The 11,975-nt window shown below is 40.2% G+C and overlaps 1 protein-coding gene across 1 annotated transcript in view; it reads left to right on the forward strand.

The window, feature by feature from the left end:
* LOC146631215 (endonuclease V-like) overlaps positions 1-1,893 on the forward strand; it is a 69,872-nt gene extending 67,979 nt beyond the window's left edge. The window contains exon 11 of the mRNA XM_085356437.1: positions 1,840-1,893. The gene's annotated coding sequence lies outside the window, so the exon portion shown is untranslated. The remainder of the gene's footprint in view (positions 1-1,839) is intronic.
* The last annotated feature ends 10,082 nt before the right edge of the window (positions 1,894-11,975 follow it).

An 11,975-nucleotide genomic window follows, 5' to 3' on the forward strand; every position in this document is an offset into this window, starting at 1 on the left:
TCTGAGTTCATTTCTACCAGGACTAGGTCTTCAACCCCTGTGTTAAGTCTCCCTTGCCCTTCATGTGTTTCATGTCTGCGTGTCTTGTGTTGTCAAGTTCTTGTTGTCATGTCTGCGTCTCATTATGTTTCCTGTTTTATTTTGGAGAGGTCTTGTGTTCCTATGTTCAATGTGTTTAATTTTACTCTCCCCCTGTGATGTTGTTATGTTCATTCATGTGTTTCCACTTCTCCTGCTCACCTCATGTGTGCATTTAGTCTGTCAAACATTAAAGGTTTTTTCATGTTTTAATCTTAGTTCACCCAGTTTAGGTTATTGTTTAGTTTCATCTTTGCCTTTTGTTTTGTACATTTTTTGTCAGCCTTAATAAATGGCTTGTTTTTGTCACGCTCAAGTTTTGTTTTGTCTCTTTGCGTGTTGCTCATGGGTCTGCCTCCTCACTCCACACAGTCAGCTTTGCAGCCAGACTGTGACATGTGTACACAGATTTGGTCAGTAAAGCTGATTCTGGTTCTGATACCAGTTTACCAGTTTGTGTTTTTCACTTTTCTTTCCATTGTTTGTTGGACTTTAGTTTATCAGCTTTTCAATAACATTCACTTTTACTTCAGTTTCAGATGTTTTTGTCTTTGTTGGTCCACCTTCAGTCCAAATCTTGACTAAATGTAAAAAAAAAAAGAAAAAAAGAAAACCCAAATCACTCCAAATGTATCTGCAATTATAAGTTTATTGTAAGACAATGGTGGCAAAATATTATTGAGGAGCAGATTCACTCTAGAAATTAAAAACAATCATCCATCTCCATGTTTCCTGTCTTCCTGTTTACGTGCCTGTCTAATAAAGGTAAAATAGAGAAGCTTTTAAAAAAGTGATGACCGTTGTGGATGATTCATAAATCAAACTGTTCACACAGCTGGGCGTCTCAGTATGAGCACTCTACAACTTAATTAAAAACAACCATGTGATACATTTACTCAACAGTTGACTTTTTCTGAAGACACCAGAGCGCTTCTGTTTGCATATGTTAATATCATTATATTATCATCATCTACTAGCTTACAGTCCAGGGATGCACCAATTAAGAATTTCAGGGCTGATACTGTTTACAGTTTGTTTCAATGATGTTAACTCGTTTCTTTCTTTTGTTCTCCACACTTGGTGCCAAAGAAGAACCTTTCATTATGAATAATTAAATAACATTCACTACATTGCCAAAAGTATTCAGTCACACATCCAAATCACTGACTCGTGAAAAAAATTATGAAAGTGAATTGCAGATGCGAGAACCACAAACTAACACCAGCCACTGTAATATGTTCAAAAAGGTGAATCTCAACCGTCAATGTTAGGTTGATAAATCGATTAATGCCGATATATATAAAATCTACACATAATAAAGTGCTAATATTTTCTGCATGTCACATTTTACTACTAATATTTATAAAGCCGGAGCTGTAGGAGAAACCAACATGTGACCAAAATCTCTACTCCTCTGCAGCGCAAAAGAGCAATGTTATGCAGTCTTCCAGCATAATGAATACCTCTCACATCCCACTTAGTATGAGTGCTTTTAAGTTTGAGGTTAATTTTCAGTTAAACTTCTAGGAGTGATTCTGAAATGCTTAATAGGCAAAAGCTCAAGTGTTTTTTTAGCAGTCTGAGGTGACACTGAATGCTAAATGACTTTCATTTTAATGTGACCATCAGTTACGCTGACTTAAACGGCTTTTAAGATTGTTCTTTTTTGGTCTTTAATACTGTTGACTCAGTGAAATAGAGTTTGTATTACGTGTCATTGGTTAAATGGTTTGCTCTTTGTCTTTCTTTCTCTTGTGCCAGGTTGCAAATGATGCAGAGAAGGATGTCAGAGATAAAAGCCAGCAAGTACAGAAGACACCTTAGAAGTCCATCAGTGTGAGTGTGTGTGTGTGTGTGGTAATTTTTAAAAGCAGACACTGTCAGATTAACTGTATCTTTTTATGTACTTGCCCCATATTTTAATTGGATATGGGTCAGCGTGGCTCTTTTTATGCACTGTTCTCATTACATTTTTGGGTCACTCCGTTTTTTACTCTGGGAACCTTGTAAATAAATCATAAATGTCCTTGATCTGCCGCAGAGTGCTTGTCAGCTGTTAATATGTGTATAATATTCATGTTGAATTATGTGGTGAGCTACAACGGCTGCATGTGGTAACCGCACACAAACATCACTTTGGCCATATCCTGTACGTGTTGTCGCTGAGTGTCTCTCTTTAAATGAGTTGGACTTGGCAACCTGCACCGCTGTGCCAGCCTGGTCACAGCGAGGCAAGCGGAAAAGGGCAGGGGGGGGAAGGGGGCTGACTCTGCAGGGATGTGGCCAGGAATAGAAGTGGTCAGATGGGGCAGTATTGATCAGCAGGAGGGGTCGGAGGATCAGCTGATGAAAACCGCAGACTGGACAGAGTGAAGTATGTATCTTATAACACTGGACAAATACTATACTGTAGATACACAGTGAACAGACTGCGATATCATATCCTTGATGACTGATTGCAAACTAATAATGTTTGCTCTCATTGATATTGCTTAAAAATTGCTGCAGTGATTGCTGATGAGATCAGGGATCTCAGGGAATTCGAAAGCCTCATCTATAAAAAAAATACATTGAAATTGCATTCTGGTCGTGAACAGAGAAACTAGGAGGTCTGAAAGGTGTTTTGCTACTAAGAGGTTTCTGTACATGTAAACACCCAACCTGCTGCTTATCCAGGTTTGAGTTTCAGCCATCTCTTCCAAATTAACCGGGGCTTTCCCAAACCAACTGAGAGACACAATCTCTCCAGCAAGTCCTGGGTCTGCTCTAGGGCCACGTTGTACTAGGACATGCCTAAAACACTCTGCCTCCGGAGCCTCTGGTGTCTCACAGGCTAACCAACCCTTTATATGACTCATTATTCAACTCAAAGTCCCTAATGAATACAACTGAAGCTGTGCTGGAGGAAGCAATTGAACATCTTGTGAACTGGAGTGTCTGACAGAAGTTCCCAGCACACCCTAACTAAATGCTTGGGTACAGGGGATCTAGTTGATAGCTCAGCTGCTCAACCAGCAATTAAACCCATCAGGTAGATGTCTGCTTAGGAAGTAGATTAATATTCTGTTAAACATCTATAGAAATTTCAACCAAAGTTCAGCCTGAACTTTACAAAAATGATGGTTTGAGGCACCTGAGCATTACCTTTCACACATAAATTCCTACTTGTGCCTCTCACCTGGTCATATTTTAATGTGGGACTACAGTCTTCCATAAATTGTGTGAAGGTAAGGCTTTAGCGGTATAAATGCTACTGGATGTTTTCTTCTTTTGGATTCTGTCTTCAGTAAACTGTTGGTACTGGATCATTCAGCTTCACTGGTCAGGGAGGAGCTGACACTCAGAGAGACAATCTGACAGTTTCTTCTGCAGTTCTTTGTTTGCTTCACAGTTTTCCCATCTGCAATCACTCCATCTTCTCCTCCGTCTCCCCTCTCGGTCGCTGTGTTTCAGAGGCACTGAGCAGGCGGGCATCTTTGCTTTTTCGTTATTTAGCGCCCGAGGACTCTGACAGAGGACAGTGATCCTGCAGTCCTGTTCTGACAGCTCTGCTATTGTTCTCTCTGCAGCATTTCTGTCTTCTCCATTTTCCCTGTTGTTTTTAAAGAAACAAGTTGTTTGACTGAACATAAACTATGACCTTTTTGGCTTGTTTTTATTTTAATCTTTGTATAGTTCTCATATTGGCCTCTTCTCCAGAGTTACATATCTTGCTGCATATGAGTTTCTGACTCCACTTAGTTTTTAAGTTCAGTCTTAACCATTATTTGATATCCCGTACGTCACCAACATGATGTCACACACTGCTTTTTAACTACAGATTTTGCTTGCCTTCATGCAGGAAGCCTTAAAGACATAAAGCACTTGGGTGACCTTTAATTTCCTGCTTTTAAATTAAGATTAAACTAAAGTTATTGAACTTGGCCCTAAAAATCTTAGAAATGTGGTATCTAGCTAGATGCTTACTCTGAATGGCATTACTCTGGATTCGAGTAACGCTGGGAGGAATCTGTATTTTTGGTTCCTGGGGTATTTTAAAGTAGAATGTTACGCCACAATCGGCCTAGTCTGCTGGGAGCTTCCTGTTGAAAGGGAGTTTTTCCTTTCCACTGTTGCCAAGGGGGTGTCTGATCGTTGGGGTGTTCTCTGGTTTTCTTATTGTAGGACATTTACCTTACAACATAAAGCACCTTGATGCAACTGTTGTTTTCATTTAGTGCTGCATAAATAAAATTGTATGGCATTTTTTGAAGCAACATTTTATCAAATGTCAAAGAAAAAATAGACTTTATTCATATGGTTCTATGGTTACAATGTACATATATGCAGTGGCTTGCAAAAGTATTCGGCCCCCTTGAACTTTTCCACATTTTGTCACATTACAGCCACAAACATGAATCAATTTTATTGGAATTCCACGTGAAAGACCAACACAAAGTGATGTACACGTGAGAAGTGGAACGAAAATCATACATGATTCCAAACATTTTTTACAAATAAATAACTGCAAAGTGGGGTGTGCGTAATTATTCAGCCCCCTGAGTCAATACTTTGTAGAACCACCTCGCAGCTGCAATTACAGCTGCCAGTCTTTTAGGGTCTGTCTCTACCAGCTTTGCACATCTACAGACTGAAATCTTTGCCCATTCTTCTTTGCAAAACAGCTCCAGCTCAGTCAGATTAGATGGACAGCGTTTGTGAACAGCAGTTTTCAGATCTTGCCACAGATTCTCGATTGGATTTAGACACCAGACAGGTCAGAGATAAAGTTATTGAGAAATTTAAAGCAGGCTTAGGCTACAAAAAGATTTCCCAAGCCTTGAACATCCCACGGAGCACTGTTCAAGCGATCATTCAGAAATGGAAGGAGTATGGCACAACTGTAAACCTACTAAGACAAGGCCGTCCACCTAAACTCACAGGCCGAACAACGAGAGCGCTGATCAGAAATGCAGCCAAGAGGCCCATGGTGGCTCTGGACGAGCTGCAGAGATCTACAGCTCAGGTGGGGGAATCTGTCCACAGGACAACTATTAGTCGTGCACTGCACAAAGTTGGCTTTTATGGAAGAGTGGCAAGAAGAAAGCCATTGTTAACAGAAAACCATAAGAAGTCCTGTTTGCAGTTTGCCACAAGCCATGTGGGGGACACAGCAAACATGTGGAAGAAGCTGCTCTGGTCAGATGAGACCAAAATGGAACTTTTTGGCCAAAATGCAAAACGCTGCACATCACTCTGAACACACCATCCCCACTGTCAAATATGGTGGTGGCAGCATCATGCTCTGGGGGTGCTTCTCTTCAGCAGGGACAGGAAGCTGGTCAGAGTTGATGGGAAGATGGATGGAGCCAAATACAGGGCAATCTTGGGTCTAAATCCAATCGAGAATCTGTGGCAAGATCTGAAAACTGCTGTTCACAAACGCTGTCCATCTAATCTGACTGAGCTGGAGCTGTTTTGCAAAGAAGAATGGGCAAAGATTTCAGTCTCTAGATTTGCAAAGCTGGTAGAGACAGACCCTGAAAGACTGGCAGCTGTAATTGCAGCAAAAGGTGGTTCTACAAAGTATTGACTCAGGGGGCTGAATAATTACACAGACCCCACTTTGCAGTTATTTATTTGTAAAAAATGTTTGGAATCATGTGTGATTTTCCTTCCACTTCTCACGTGTACACCACTTTGTGTTGGTCTTTCACGTGGAATTCCAATAAAATTGATTCATGTTTGTGGCTGTAATGTGACAAAATGTGGGAAAGTTCACGGGGGCCAAATACTTTTGCAAGCCACTGTACATACCTGACATACATACCTGCTATTCAGTGCTAAACAGACTAATAAAGTACAAACTTTTCACAAAAAGCACAAAACTGGATGTACTACACAGACAGTCATATTATTATTTATATAATTAAATTGAAAATGTTCTGAAAAGCAGCTCAAACACAGCAGAGAGGAGCAGAGGAGCAGACAATGAACACTAAAATGTGTTGGCACACTTCTCAGTTAAACTAAATCAACCCTTCCTGAAGCCTTATGTGTCCAAATTATATGCCTAGCATTAGCAAGTAAATCTGTTTCTCTGATATATTGTGTTAACCAATAATTTTTCTTTGACTGACCATCTTGGCCATCATGAGTGAAGATTTAAGAGGTCACCTGCATTTTTGCTAAAACACACCTACATTATTAAACATACTTTGATGTTTAGGTATTTTTCATTAAAAGCATTTTTTTTAGAAATACATAGTCATCAGGACAGACACACTACAACCAGGATTTTACAGAACATGATGCATTACTGTGTGTTTAACATGGGAATCTACGGGATTTGACCCTCTTTTTTGCACCCAGCCTCAAGTGGCCATTAGAGGAACTGGAGGTTTTAGCACATCCACACTGGTTTAATTTTTCAAACACTGAGGTCAGGAGAAAATACAGACGATAAAGCAATGGACCGTAATCATCAGTGGAGAGAGGAGTTCCTCTCTTTTTCAAGCCTACACAGCAAAAGGAGGAACTGTCTTTAAAAGCCTGGAACAAGAATAAAAGGAAGTGCTAAAGAGTCAAACTGTTGAAGGCACGACCAGGATAAATGAGTGCAGGCTTTGCTGCAGCATTTCAGCAGAACTGCAGCAAAGCCAAACAAAAATGAGATGGAGGTGAAGGCTGTGGTTTTCTGAAAGAGAAAAGTTCAGCTCTCCTTTGTGTGGAGTCATCAGAGATAGAAACTGTTTGTGTCTTTATTTAAACTTTAAAACTGCCAGAAGGACTGAAACTTGTCTTTGTTTCTACCTTTTGTTTTTGTAACGAGCTTTTAATAAATGCCTCTGTCATGTGTTTCATTTTTCATAGAAATAGCCTTGTTTGTGAAATCATTAGAAAGATTTCTAAATAATTCTCTCTCAATGAAACAAATCATGGATTCACACACTGGCAATTTTGGAAATATTGTGATTCAAATTCAAATTCAAATTCAAATTTTATTTGTCACACACATACACAACCATACACAGTATGACATGGGGGTGAAATGCTTGTAGCTGTACAATGCCCGACCATTAAATGACAGAAGAAAAGTTTTACAATATTTACAATTTACTACAAAAATTTACAAATTAACTTAGGAATTTACAGTAAAGAATGTGATAACAAAGTATTGGGATAGCACGGGAAAAATTGTGCACATGGAAGTAATTTGAAAGGCACCAAATGAAGATGTAAACATATTTTGGAAATTTCTGGTGAAATTACAGGCTGCGTGTTTATCTTATTTAAATTAGGTGACTGGTTTATAAAGGATTTTGCTAAAATTCAGTCTAATACATGTAATCTGGTTATTCTTGTTGATCAGGCTGCTCTTCACAAATGAATCACTTGTAGGTCAATCAGTGCTCGTATGACAAAAGGCTGCTGGGTGCCACCAGTGGGTGAGATTTTCTAGTTTTTCATTTCATGTTCATGTTGGTGACGAAACATGTGGTTGGTGTGCACCTCTTTGCCTCAAGCCTCCTGCTTTAATCTAGCCACTATTGGCCAATTTGAACACCAGCACAAGTGTATCAACAGACATTTTATACATCTGATCATCAGCGACTGAAATCCGAGTCTCACACAGTCACCTCTGTGTAGTACAAGGCTTAACATCCAGACCTTTTATCATGTGTAGATGAATAAGACTCCCTTGTTTTTCTTTGTTTCACTGAGAGGTATTCCTTGATATGCTGGTGTCTGTGTAAGCATCACACTGTCACTGATACTTTGTGCAGAATCACAGAAATGGGAAACAACAATTTTTGTGATCCAAAACAATATTTAATTCCTTCAGATGAACGACTTCCAGCAGAAAGAAGAGATGAATTGCTTCCAGTCACTTTTATCCCGAAGGTTTCACCCAGCTGATTTCTCACTACTCGGTTTAACCATCAAACAGTGTTTCATGTGGTCCCCAGCTCTTCAAGAGCTGGAAGTCTACAGCCATTAAATATTAACTGTCTGTGTCTCCCTCCTGGAGCAGCTACTGTATACCTGCACCTTGTGGTGCTTTTCAGCTGGATGGAGATAAAAGAGGTCAAGACAGAAATCATATACAGAGCTGCACAAAAGACGGACATAAAGAACACACCCCCTGCGCCTTCCTGGTTGAGGGAAACACCGTGTGTTCAAGCAGATGAGAATCTGTCTGCATTAGAGTGAAGTGCAGGAATTCTTTACTGGAAACTAAAGAGCTCTATCTACATTTGTCCAGCTCTGTGTCCTCTCTGTGCCGGCCTCTCACCTCTGCAGAACCTCTGTTAACCTCTTTAAGTGTAATGTGAGGGTTCAATCTGTGCGTCAAAGAAAAATATCCTCAAAGTTGTCAAGGACAATCCAAAATCAGAAATCAATGTGCTGAAATTATGTCTAATTTCCAGAAGAGGAGAGAGATCCTTTCTTAACTGTCATGGCCCTGGATATCCCAGTGGATTCTCCTGTTTTCTCTCCCCCGTTTGAGTGAGCCCACGATCAACACCACACACACTCAACTGATCCTGAGTCTATTCACCTGTTGCTCATCACCCACCTGCAACAGATGAACAATCACAGCCCTTTTTAAGGCACAAATGGACAGCCATTCATCGCTGGAACGTTGACCTACATCGTCAGTGAAACCCTGGCTCCTCTCTAGTTGACGTCTCGTGCTTTTCCCTGCAGCTTCCCTCAGTGACTGTTCGTTTTCCTTGCGTGCAGGTGGTTGTCCCGTTCGTTGTGTCCCTGGAGTGTGGTGAGAGAGAGAGTTTCCCCCTCCAACCGTGAGCGTGTACGTGGATGTTGAGGATTGGATGTTTGGACTCGCTATAACCTGGATCTTCCCCCAGATTAACCCTGTTCATCTGTGTGCCCTGTGGTTACCTCTTGTCTGTAAATAAACATTCTAAACGTCTCCAGCGAGCACCGCCTCTGAGTCTGCGTACCTCCATCTGATGTGACATTAACAGATATAAATCCCAACACTAGCTTGGATATCAAAATACTAAAATGCATCACTTGTCACAACATATCATGAGTCTTTTGAGCATTTTCTAATCCAACGCCGCATCAACACATTAACATTTTTCCAGCTACCTCCAATTACATGAATGTTTATATCTACTACAGGATATAAACATATGTAAGGGAAGCAGTATCCTTGTAATGAATCTGCACCAAGTGGCAACCAGTGAGGTTGAACAATGAAGCCAACTCCTAAATACCAGAGCCTCCAGTTTCTCTAATGGTCACTGTGGTATCATCCACTGGTTTGTTAAGTCCTATCTGACTTCCAGGACTAAAAAAAATATCAGAAAATTACAAAAACTACCACAAAAAGTGTCCTCAGCTTCAGTCACTGAAGAGAGGCCTACTGGCAGCAGAGCAGCTGGTTTTGCAAAGGAAAATAAAATTGCAATGTTAGAAAAATGTCAAGAGGTTAAACACACAATACAGGCTGAGCGTAACAAATCAGCAGTAACAGGAAAACAGGGTACAGTAGTTCAGTTTTAAAAGCACTGCATGAATGTTTGTGCACAGGAAAAGAACTTTATTTATAAAGTTTAGCCTGTTTGAAACCAGAAAGGTCAACAACAGAGTATAACACTCATTTAGAGTCGGGGGAATCTGATTTAGATCTGCAAAGACAGTTGTAGTTTTTATGCCGTCAGTTGCACTTACTGGTTGTGTTTAACACTCTGAGAGCAAGTAAATAATAAATATAAAAATATAGTTCAAACAGACACTTGGTCTACATGAAAATTTGAGATAAGACCCAGAAGTATAAAGACTTAACACACCATTAGACCTTAAATCCTCCTATAGTCCGTCCACTCGAGGTCCGAGGGATCTTCAAGGAATGGTGGTGATATTTTCAAGAAAACTGATGAGTACGCTGTGATGTACCCCAGTAAACATCCGGGAAACTAAGGTTAACCCAGAACTTACACGGTTAAGCCCAAATCTGGTTTTTCTAAAAAGTTTTATTACAGTTTAATACAGAAGTTAAATGTATTGCTGTATCAAATATTTTAAATGAGGATGTGAGAAGGTTTCAGCTTTAGTGAGTGATTTTGTCTGTTTGTCTGTAAACTGTAACCAGCTTGAAGGTTTCTGTGTCAGTGTGATTCACCACTACAGTACATGGAGCCACTTTGCTTGCATTAGCTGGTAACTTAGTACTCAACCTTTTCATCTAAAAATGGTCACTATCGGCTCCAAAAAACCCCAAAACAAACCAACAAAAACAAGATGCTGATATCCCGAATGCCTTTTAAGATGATCATGTTGCAAAACCTGCACAACTTAACACTATTAATGAATGTAAAATTTTTTATTAATCCTTTATTTATCCAGGTAAAAAATCTCATTTCCAAGAGATACCTGGCATCATGGCAACAAAAGTCACATACCACATAGGTATATAACATTTAAAACAAGCACATTTCTGACATATTGTATTTTCCACTCTCTGTTTTTTTACTTTGTTTTCAGCCCCATCAACCCAGAAGAGAAACTTCCGACTCCTTCTGCTTTACTCCCTCTATCTTTGATGCTTATTGGGGCGACTGTGGTGCAGGAGGTTGGGAAGTGCATCTGTAACCGGAAGGTCGCCGGTTCGATCCCCTGGCTCTCTGTCCTGGTCATTGTGTCCTTGGGCAAGGCACTTCACCTACCGCCTACTGGTGATGGCCAGAGGGGCCGATGGCGCGATATGGCAGCCTCGCTTCTGTCAGTCTGCCCCAGGGCAGCCGTGGCTACAACTGTAGCTGCCTCCACCAGTGTGTGAATGTGAGAGTGAATGAATAATGGAATTGTAAAGCGCTTCGAGGGTCTCGAAAAAGCGCTATATAAATGCAATCCATTATTATTGTGTTGTGTTTACACTGTGTGTTTGTTCATAGCTGCCTGGTTTGGCTGTAGAGGTTTCAGTTGTGAAAGTGGATCTGAAAAGTAAATTTGTGAACTGTAGAGCTCTTCTCTGCTTTGTCTACCAGCAGAAAAAGAACACGCTTAACCACCCATGTCTCAGCACCACTCAGTCTCTTCATTATGTGAGCATGGTCAATACTAGGATTCTGACATATTACAGTTTGATTCAAATGATTTTTGTCCAGGTTTAATATTTAAAAACCTCCCTTCAGTTATATCATTCCTCCCTTACTTGATGCATTACTTTTTAATACGATAACGCTGGACTCATTTCTCCAAATTGTAACACTCAGCTATCAAAAACCTTTTCGCTGCCAAGGCCAGTAGAAGACAAACTTTGTTGTGTAACAGCTGTATTGGAAACGGAGAGAAAACAAGTCCTGTTTGCAAGAGTGACAAAGTCTGCATAATGAGACTGTAGGTGAGTTATGGTGGCCTAAATTACAAGAGTGTCAACCAGTGGACCACATTTCACATTGTGTATTTAGGAGGTTTGTGTTTTCCATTTAGTTTGTTTGTTTTCACTCACTTTTCAGTTTATGTACTTAACGTACTGCTGGGTTACGAGTACAGACAAAAAAATCCCATTGTTAGGAAAAAGATGAATGGTTTAGGTTCAAATAAATAATGTTTTTATACATGGAGGCTTATTTGCTTGTTTTTCTGTGTGAAGGTCAGTCTGAGACAATTAAGTGGAATCGCAAGAGATTTCCAGACATTCCTTTGGGATTTGGGTACAACACAAGACCAGAAGAAGGATTTTTAATGAGTCTTTGAGCTACCTGCATGTAGCTAACAGGAGAAACAGACACAGGATTCAAGCTGTCTTTGGGTCAGCAGTGAAGTCATTGATGAGGGAGACTTGGAAAAGCTAGCTGGCCTTATGTTCAGCTGCCTCTAGTCATATGAAGATGCACAGCATCAAAAACATTTCATTTAGATTGCTACATAAGCAGAAA

The sequence above is a fragment of the Diplotaxodon limnothrissa genome, linkage group LG6, assembly GCF_057381915.1.
Source record: "Diplotaxodon limnothrissa isolate DT_005_m linkage group LG6, D_limnothrissa_male_GT1.1, whole genome shotgun sequence".
Classification (NCBI taxonomy): Eukaryota; Metazoa; Chordata; class Actinopteri; order Cichliformes; family Cichlidae; genus Diplotaxodon; species Diplotaxodon limnothrissa.